Source organism: Pongo abelii, chromosome 5 (assembly GCF_028885655.2).
Source record: "Pongo abelii isolate AG06213 chromosome 5, NHGRI_mPonAbe1-v2.0_pri, whole genome shotgun sequence".
NCBI lineage: Eukaryota > Metazoa > Chordata > Mammalia > Primates > Hominidae > Pongo > Pongo abelii.
Window position 1 is genome coordinate 34,435,945 of NC_071990.2, and position 9,180 is coordinate 34,445,124.

Genomic DNA, 9,180 nt, shown 5'->3' on the forward strand with positions numbered 1-9,180 from the left:
CCACCACGCCCGGCTAATTTTTGTATTTTTAGTAGAGACAGTGTTTCACCATGTTGGCCAGGCTGGTCTCAAACTTCTGACCTCAAGTGATTCACCCGCCTCGGCCTCCCAAATTGCTGGGATTACAGGAGTGAGCCACCTCGCCCAGCCTGTAGCATATCTTTATTAATATCAGACAAGAATGGAGTTTGCAGCTGCTGTTGTTGTTGTTATTGTTGTTACAAGGTCTTGCTCTGTTGCCCAGGCTGGAGTGCAGGGCCACAATCACAGCTTGCAGCCTCGACCTCCTGGGCTCAAGTAATCCTCCTGTTTCAGCCTCCCGAGTAGCTAGGACTACAGGCGTGCACTGTCATGCCCAGCTAATTTTTAAATTTTTTGTAGAGACAGGGTCTCACTATGTTGCCCAGGCTGGTCTTGAATTCCTGGGCTCAAGTGATCCTCCTGCTCAGCCTCCCAAAGTGCCAGGATCACAGGTGTAATTCACCCTGCCTTCCAACCACTAATAAATAAAGAAGATAAAAAGTCAGCAAAGGTATAGAAGACTTGAATGAGAAAATTAACAAACTTTAGTATGTAGAAGCCTGCACCAAACAATTGGAGAATACACATTGCTCTCAAACACACAGGTAACATTTACCAAAAATGATCACACGCTAGTCACAGAGCAAGTCCCAAGTAATGACAATTCAGTATCATGCAGACCATAATCTTTGACTATAATGCAACTATGTTATTAGTTATTGGCAAAAAAAGATAAATAAAAACTTTCCATACATTTGGCTGGGCACAGTGGCTCATGCCTGTAATCCCAGTACTTTGGGAGGCCGAGGCAGGTAGATCATGAGGTCAGGAGATCGAGACCATCCCGGCTAACATGGTGAAACCTCGTCTCTACTAAAAATACAAAAAAGTTAGCCGGGCGTGGTGGTGGGCACCTGTAATCCCAGCTACTTGGGAGGCTGAGGCAGGAGAATGGCATGAACTCGGGAGGCAGAGCTTGCAGTGAGCCGAGATCATGCCACTGCACTCCAGCCTGGGCAACAGGGGAAGACTCCATCTAAAAAAAAAAAACTTTCCATACATTTGAGAATTTAAAACACAATGTTTCTAAATAAATCTGGTCTGGGAATTGGAGGAGTATATGGGAATATAGATTTTAAAAAGACTGGCCATGTTAATAATGCTGCTGAATCTGGCTAACAGGTTCAGTTATAATATAACTGCACCTGTTATTATATGAATATTAATGAATATTCGTATAATATTCAAATAATATAATATTCAAATAATATAAAATTAAAATAATATTAATATATATTAATGAACTAAACTGCAGTTCATTATATAATCTCTTATCTTTTATATATTTACATTTTTCCATAACAAAAAGCTTTTTAAGCATGGTAGTGTGCACCTATAATCCCAGCACTTCGGGAGGCTAAAATGGGAGAATCGTTTGAGCCCAGGAGTTCAAGATCAGCCTGGGCAACATAGCAAGTCGCCATCTCTAAAGAAATTAAACAGGCCCTCGGCAAAACCTGAGTCCTGTCCTCTCGCTTTCCTCCCGAGACAGCATGAGCTTCACCACTCGCTCTACCACCTTCTCCACCAACTACCAGTCCCTGGACTCAATGCAGCCACCCAGCTACAGTGCCCAGCTGGTCAGGAGCACAGCTAGCATCTATGCAGATGCCGAGGGCCCAGGTTCTCAGATCTCTGTGTCCCACTCCACCAGCTTCCAGGGTGCCTTGGGATCTGGAGGCCAGGGGTCTGGCTGAAATGGGGGACATCTAGAACCAGAAGGAAACCACTCAAGGCTTGAACGGCTGCCTGGCCTCCTACCTGGACAGAGTGAGGAGCCTGGAGACTGAGAATTGGAGGCTGGAGAGCAAATTCCAGGAGTAACTGGAGAAGAAGGGACCCCAGGTCAGAGATTGGGGGCATTACTTCAAGACCATGGAGGACCTGAGGGCTCAGATCTTCGCAAATTCTGTGAACAATGCCTGCATCATTCTGCAGATTGACAATCCCCATCTTGCTGCTGATGAGACAGAGCTGGCCATGTGCCAGTCTGGAGAGCAACATCTGTAGGCTCTGCTAGGTCAATGATGACACCAATGTCACTCAGCTGCAGCTGGAGACAGAGATCAAGGTTCTCGAGGAGGAACTGCTCTTCATGAGGAAGAATCATGAGGAGGAAGTTAAAGGCCAACAAGCCCTAGTTGCCAGCTCTGGGTTAACCGTGGAGGTAGATGCCCCCAAATCACAGGATCTCGCCAAGATCATGGCAGACATCCAGGCCCAATATGACAAGCTGGCTCAGAAGAATGGAGAGAAGCTGAACCAGTACTGCTCCCACCAGACTGAGGAGAGCACCACAGTGGTCACCACACAGTCCGCCAAGATCAGAGCTGCTGAGATGACGCTTATGAAGCTGCGACGTACAGTCCAGTCCTTGGAGATCAACCTGGACTCAATGAGAAATCTGAAGGCCAGCTTGGAGAACAGCCTGAGGGAGGCGAAGGCCCACTACGCCCTGCAGATGGAGTAGCCCAGCAGGATCCTGCTGCACCTCGAGTTGGAGCTGGCACAGACCCCGGCAGAGGAGCAGCGCCAGGCCCAGGAGTACAAGGCCCTGCTGAACATCCAGGTCAAGCTGGAGGCCGAGATCGCCACCTACCACCACCTGCTGGAAGACAGCAAGGACTTCAGTCTCGGGATGCCCTGGACAGCAGCAACTCCATGCAAACAACCACCATCCAACAGACCACCCTCCCCCCACCGCCAGGATAGTGGACGGCAAAGTGTATGAGACCAACAACACCAAAGTTCTGAGGCATTGAGCCAGCAGAAGCAGGGTACCCTTTGGGGAGCAGAAGGCCAATAAAAAGTTCCAAGGTCATTGTGGAAAAAAAAAGAAATAATAAATAAGTAAATAAACAAAAAGTTTTTTTAAAAAAACATATTCTTATCAAACAGTTAAAAGTAATTTAAAAATACTTAGACATAGGCCAGGTGCAATGGCTTACACCTGTAGTCCCAGCTACTTGGGAGGCTGGGCAAGAGGATCCCTTGAGCCCAGGAGTTTAAAGCTGCAGTGAGCCATGACTGTGCTGGTGCACTCCAGCCTGGGTGACAGAACAAGATCCTATCTCTAAAAAATAAAAAATAAAGGCCAGGCGCAGTGGCTCACGCCTGTAATCCCAGCACTTTGGGAGGCCGAGGCGGGCGATTTTCGAGACCAGCCTCACCAAACCCCATCTCTCCAAAAATACAAAAATTAGCCGGGCGTGGTGGCAGGCACCTGTAGTCCCAGCTACTTAGGAAGCTGAGGCAGGAGAATCGCTTGAACCCAAGAGGCGGCGGTTGCAGTGAGCCAAGATCATGCCACTGCACTCCAGCCTGGGTAACAGAACGAGACTCCATCTCAGGAAAAAAAAAAAAAAAAAAAAAAAGGCCGGGTACGGTGGCTTACGCCTATAATCCCAGCACTTTGGGAGGCCGAGGTGGGCAGATCACGAGGTCAGGAGATCAGGACCATCCTGGCTAACACGGTGAAACCTGGTCTCTACTAAAAATACAAAAAATTAGCCAGGCACGGTGGCAGGCACCTGTAGTCCCAGCTACTCAGGAAGCTGAAGCAGGAGAATCGCTTGAACCGGGAGGCGGAGGTGGCAGTGAGCCGAGATCATGCCATTGCACTCTAGCCTGGGCGACACAGGGAGACTCTGTCTCAAAATAAACAAATAAATAAAATAAAAAATAAAGTAAACAAATAAAGTTGGGGAGGGGTGCTGTGGCTCATACCTGTAATCCTATTGCTTTGGGAGGCCAAGGCAGGCAGATCACCTGAGGCCAGGAGTTCACGACCAGCCTGACTGACAAGGCGAAATTCTATCTCTATTAAAAATATAAAAATTGGCCGAGCATGGTGCCTCACACCTGTAATCCCAGCACTTTGGGAGGCCAAGGTGGGTAGATCACCTGAGGTAGGGAGTTCAAGACCAGCCTGACCAACATGGAGAAACCTATCTCTACTAAAAATACAAAATTAGCCTGGCATGGTGGCGCATGCATGTAATCCCAGCTACTTAGGAGGCTGAGGCAGGAGAATCCCTTGAACCTGGGAGGTGGAGGTTGTGGCGAGCCGAGATCGTGTCATTGCACTCTAGCCTGGGGCAACAAGAGCAAAACTCCATCTCAAAAAAAAAAAGAAAGAAAGAAAAAAAAAGATAAAGATAACCTAAAGTAAAAATAGGCAAAGGATCTGAACAGGCCTTTCAAAGAAGAGGAGCCCACTCATGCCCAATATACATGAAAAGCTGTTTAGTCTCACTAGTAATTAGGGAAATGCAAATTAAAACAAGATTGAAATACCATTTCACACCCAACAGACTGGCAAAAATTAATACACCCAATAAGAGTAATTGAAGAAATGAGAGTTATATAGTTTGTCCATGGGAGTGTAAATTGGTACAACCACTTTGAAGAGCAATTTGACAAATCTTCGTCAAGGTGAAGATGCATGAGCATTATGACCCAGAACTTCCATTTCCAGTTGATACTGTAGAGAAACTTTTGTTTCTCTTCCAAGGAGATGTGCTCAAGAAGGTTCTCTGAGGCATTGATCATAATCATGAAATTTTACAAGCAACCTATTCTCAGCAGGAGAGTAGTTAAAATAAAAGACACAGAGATTACAATGAATGGATTAAATTTACAAAGATAAGCACTGATAGATCTCAAAAGCATAATGTTGAGATAAAGTAATTTGCAAAATGATATATAACATTATGATACCATCCATGTAAAATTTTAGAACATAAAGCAATACCATATATTGTTTAAAGATATATACCTGGGCCAGGCATAGTGGCTCACGCCTGTAATCCCAGCCCTTTGGGAGGCCGAGGAGGGCAGATCACAAGGTCAGGAGTTTGAGATCAGCCTGGCCAACATGGTCAAACCTTGTCTCTACTAAAAATACAAAAATTAGCTGGGTGTGGTGGTGTGCGCTTGTAATCCCAGCTACTTGGGAGGCTGTGGCAGAAGAATTGCTTGAACCCAGGAGGCGGAGGTTGCAGTGAGCCGAGATTGCACCACTGCACTCCAGCCTGGGTGACAGAGCAAGACTGCATCTCAAAAAAAATAAAAAATAAAATAAAGATATATAGCTATTGGGTAAAAATTTTAAAACATGTTTGAGAATAAAAAATACAGACTGGGCACAGTGGCTCATACCTGTAATCCCAACACTTTGGGAGGCCAAGGTGGGTGGATCATGAGGTCAGGAGATCGAGACCAGTCTGGCCAACATGGTGAAACCCTGTCTCTACTAAAAATACAAAAATTAGCCGGTAGTGGTGGTCCGCGCCTGTAATCCCAGCTACTCGGGAGGCTGCGGCAGGAGAATCGCTTGAACCCGGGAGGCAGGGGTTGCAGTGAGCCGAGATCTTGTAACTGCACTCCAGCCTAGGCGACAGAGCAAGACTCCATCTCAAAAAAAAAAAAAAAAAAAAAACAACTTCAGGGAAGGGAGAGGGGAGAGGCCACAAGTGTGGGCTTTAGTTATTTCTGTGACATTTTATATTTAAAAAAAAAGAGGTCGGGTGTGGTGGCTCACACCTGTAATCCCAATACTTTGGGAGGCCTAGATGGGAAGATTGAACCCAGGAGTTCGAGACCAGTCTGAGCAACATGGAGAAATCCCGTCTCTACAAAAAAATACAAAAATTAGGCCTGCTGCACGCCTGTAATCCCAGCACTTTGGGAGGCTGAAGCGGGTGGATCACCTGAGATCAGGAGTTCGAGAGCAGCCTGACCAACATGGAGAAACCCTGTCACTACTAAAAAATAGAAAATTATCCAGGCATAGTGGTGCATGCCTGTAATCCAGCTACTTGGGAGGCTGAGGCAGGAGAATTGCTTAAACCCGAGAGGCGGAGGTTGCAGTGAGCTGAGATCGCACCTGGGCAACAAAAACAAAACTCAGCCTCAAAGAAAAAAAAAAAAAATTAGTTAGACATGGTGGCACAACCATGGTCCCAGCTACTCTGGAGGCTGAGGTGGGAGGATCACCTGAGCTGGGGTGAGGTCGAGGCTGCAGTGAACTGTAATCACACCATTGCACTCCAGCCTAGGCAACAGAGTGAGACCCAGTCTCAAAAAAAAAGAAAAAAGATGCCTGGGCATCGTGGCTCACTCCTGTAATCCCAACACTTTAGAAGGCTGAGGAAGCCAGATTGCTTGAGCCCAGGAGTTTGAGACCAGCCTGGGTAACAGAAGGAGACCTTGTCTCTACGAAAAATACAGAAGTTAGCAGGGTGTGGAGACATGCACCTGTAGTCTCAGCTACTAAGGAGGGTGAGGTGGGAGGATTTCACTTGAGCCTGGGAGGTCAAGGTTACAGTGAACTGTGATTGCACTACTGTACTCAAAACTGAGTGACACAGTGAGAGTCTGTCTCAAAAAAAAAAAAAAAAGGATCTGAAGCAAATAGTCAAAATATTAAAAACAAAATAATCTTGTTGGAGGGTGTATGTGTGTTTTTATATCATTTTTTGTATTTTTCTTTATGCATCAAATATTTTTAAATGAGTAATTAAAAGTAAAACAAAGAGAAAGAGTGCTGGGATACCCTAGTGATGCTGCCTGGTGCCGGCAGGGCAGGGGAGCGACAACGAGAGGGCACTGTTTTCCATCCCTGCCTGGAATCCCAGGGTCTCTGACCTCCTCCACCCCCTGCCCTGTGTCCCCAGGACTCAGTGCCCCTACCTGACAACCAACAGGGTTGGCTGGCACCACCCCAGATCCCTAGAGGTCACCTGCCCTCCAGCCAGAGGACGCTGAGAAGCAGAAATCCAGAGGGGCCTGCTCCTACACAGATGCCCGCTGGGCCCCCAGACACAGACCTCGCTCTAGACCTGTAGGGAGCCCCAGTTTTCAAGACTCATTATCTACCTCACCCACTGACTTTTCCAGAAGGGGCTTTTGTCCCCTCTCAGGGTAGCTGAAGGCTGACTGGGACCAGAGGCTCTGTCTAGCGGAGCCTTCAGCCGACAGCACTGCTAGCAGTGCCCGTCTCATTCGCAGACAGACCTGTGCTTCTGCCCAGTTTTTATATTGACCGCTTTTTCATTCATTTATGTGCAAAACCTTCCTGATTAAAGTGTTTAGGTTTATACGTTGGCTGAAGAACAAAAGAGTGGAAAAGAGAGCATGACCCACCGGCGTAAGGGACGCGGGTGTGCAGAGCAAGACAGGCAAGGGCTACGGAGATGGAAAGTTTGAGGTGGAAGCTGCAGGAGGTCAAGCCAGGGAGGTGGCCCTAGGTCTCACCCTCTACCGTGGGGACCTATGATACAGATAAGGGCTGTGACTTTAAACTGCAGACCAACAGATGCCCACAGCTTCTCCTGAGGGTCGCTCCTGGACTGCCCCTTCTCTCCAACAGGGACCAGAGCAGCCCCTGGCACTGCGGTGAGGGTGCTGGGGCATCCTGGGGATTCTGGGGGACCCAGAGTCCCCCAGACTGCTGCCCAGCCACTCTTGGCTGCCTTAATCATGTTGCCAGCTTGGAGGTGTCTCAAGGCAAAAGACAGACGCTGGCTGCTGGCACTAAGCCACCAAAGCCATGGGAGCCCCACTGCTGAGAAGGGCTGGCCCGGGAGCTCGTCTCAGTTCCACAGTCACACTCTGGGTCCCTGGTCCTGCACAGGAGTTAGGGCCAAGCCCCAGCTTCCGCCATCTGTCTGCAGTGGTCAGGAGACAGTGGACCATGCTTCAAGCCCATCTCCAAGCCTGGGTATCCAGCCTGGGCCGCAGATTTACAACTGAAAGGCTGCGGGACTGAACGGTGGAACCTGAGCCATGGTGTGGACGCTGGGCGGCCTCCTGAGCTCCAGGAGGGTCCTTGGTCCCAACCTGCTTCACTGGGTGTTTCCTTCCCAGCCTTCCCGGCTCGCCGCAGGCCTCAGAGGACCCTCAAAGCCTTGGTTTTCCCTCCCTCGGAAGACAGGAAACGGGGTTGGGAGTTTGTCGCAGTATCGCAGCCCAAGAGCCCAAATTGTCCCAAGCCCAGTCCACTCGCGCCCTCCAGCAGCTTCGCTTTTTGAGTAGGCGCGGCGACGCGGGCCACGACCGCGAGGGGGCGCCAGGCAGCCACGCGAGACTCTCAGGGTCAGGCCCACGCGGGCCACCAGCCGCACTACTCTTCCGCTTCCCAAGTCGGCACCCACGGCACCCGTGCCTCCACGCTGCTGACTGCTGCGAGTCGAATCCCTCTCAACTCCTGCCCGCACGCAGACCCCAGTTTACAGGGGTGCCGGCTGCCTGGCATCCCGGTGCGGCCACAGAGGCGTCCTCATGGAAGGAGCCTGGGGACCGCTGCGGCCCATCAAGTGTGCCGCACGCCCTCCGTGCCCGGCCCGTCGGAGTGCACCTTGCTCCTCCTGCATTGTGAAAGGGAGGGGAGAGAACGGAACACGGACCCAAAGACACTGGCACTGGCAGAGCTCCGCCCGGGGCCGATGCCTTAGGCAGTACAGTACTGGTCATCTTGATTGGGGTGCACCTGTGGCCTGCCGTTCTATGTGTGGAGAAACCAAAACCTGGAGGGATTTTCTGCCCTGCCCAGGCTGCACAGCTCACCAGTGGTGGGGCTGGCATTGGAGCTCCCGGTCCACACCTGGGCTCCTCCACCCCATGGAAAGGCAGAGGTGCTGACCAGGAATCAGCCCAGGTACCTGGCACGTGCCTGACCGGAAGCCCAGGCTCCTCCTGCCTGAGCAAGCTGGGTCCCCAGGACAGGCCCGCCCCAGTACTGGAGTCCTCCCCATCAACCCCACCCCTCTACCCCCCTCAGCACCCCCCCCCCCCCGCCACCCCCATCCCCCTCAGCCCGCCACCCCCCCCACCTCCTCCATACTCCCTGTCCTGGGAAGAGGAATCATAGAAAGAATAAGGGCTTTGGAGCCCCAGGGATCTGGAGATCTGGACTAAAGCGGGTTCTGCCACTACTGGCTGTGTGATCTTGGACATGTCATTTAACTTTCCTCATGCTCACCCTGGAGAAGCGAAACCATATGCATGACATAAAATACCTGTTGTGTGTGGACGCTCAATAAACTATGATTACTCCAGGAGTATTGATTTTTTTTTTCTTTTTCGAGACAGTTTCGC

General features: G+C 49.9%; 1 pseudogene; it reads left to right on the forward strand.

Moving 5' to 3' along the window:
- Positions 1-1,574: 1,574 nt before the first annotated feature.
- LOC134761613 (keratin, type I cytoskeletal 18-like) lies at positions 1,575-2,843 on the forward strand (annotated as a pseudogene).
- The last annotated feature ends 6,337 nt before the right edge of the window (positions 2,844-9,180 follow it).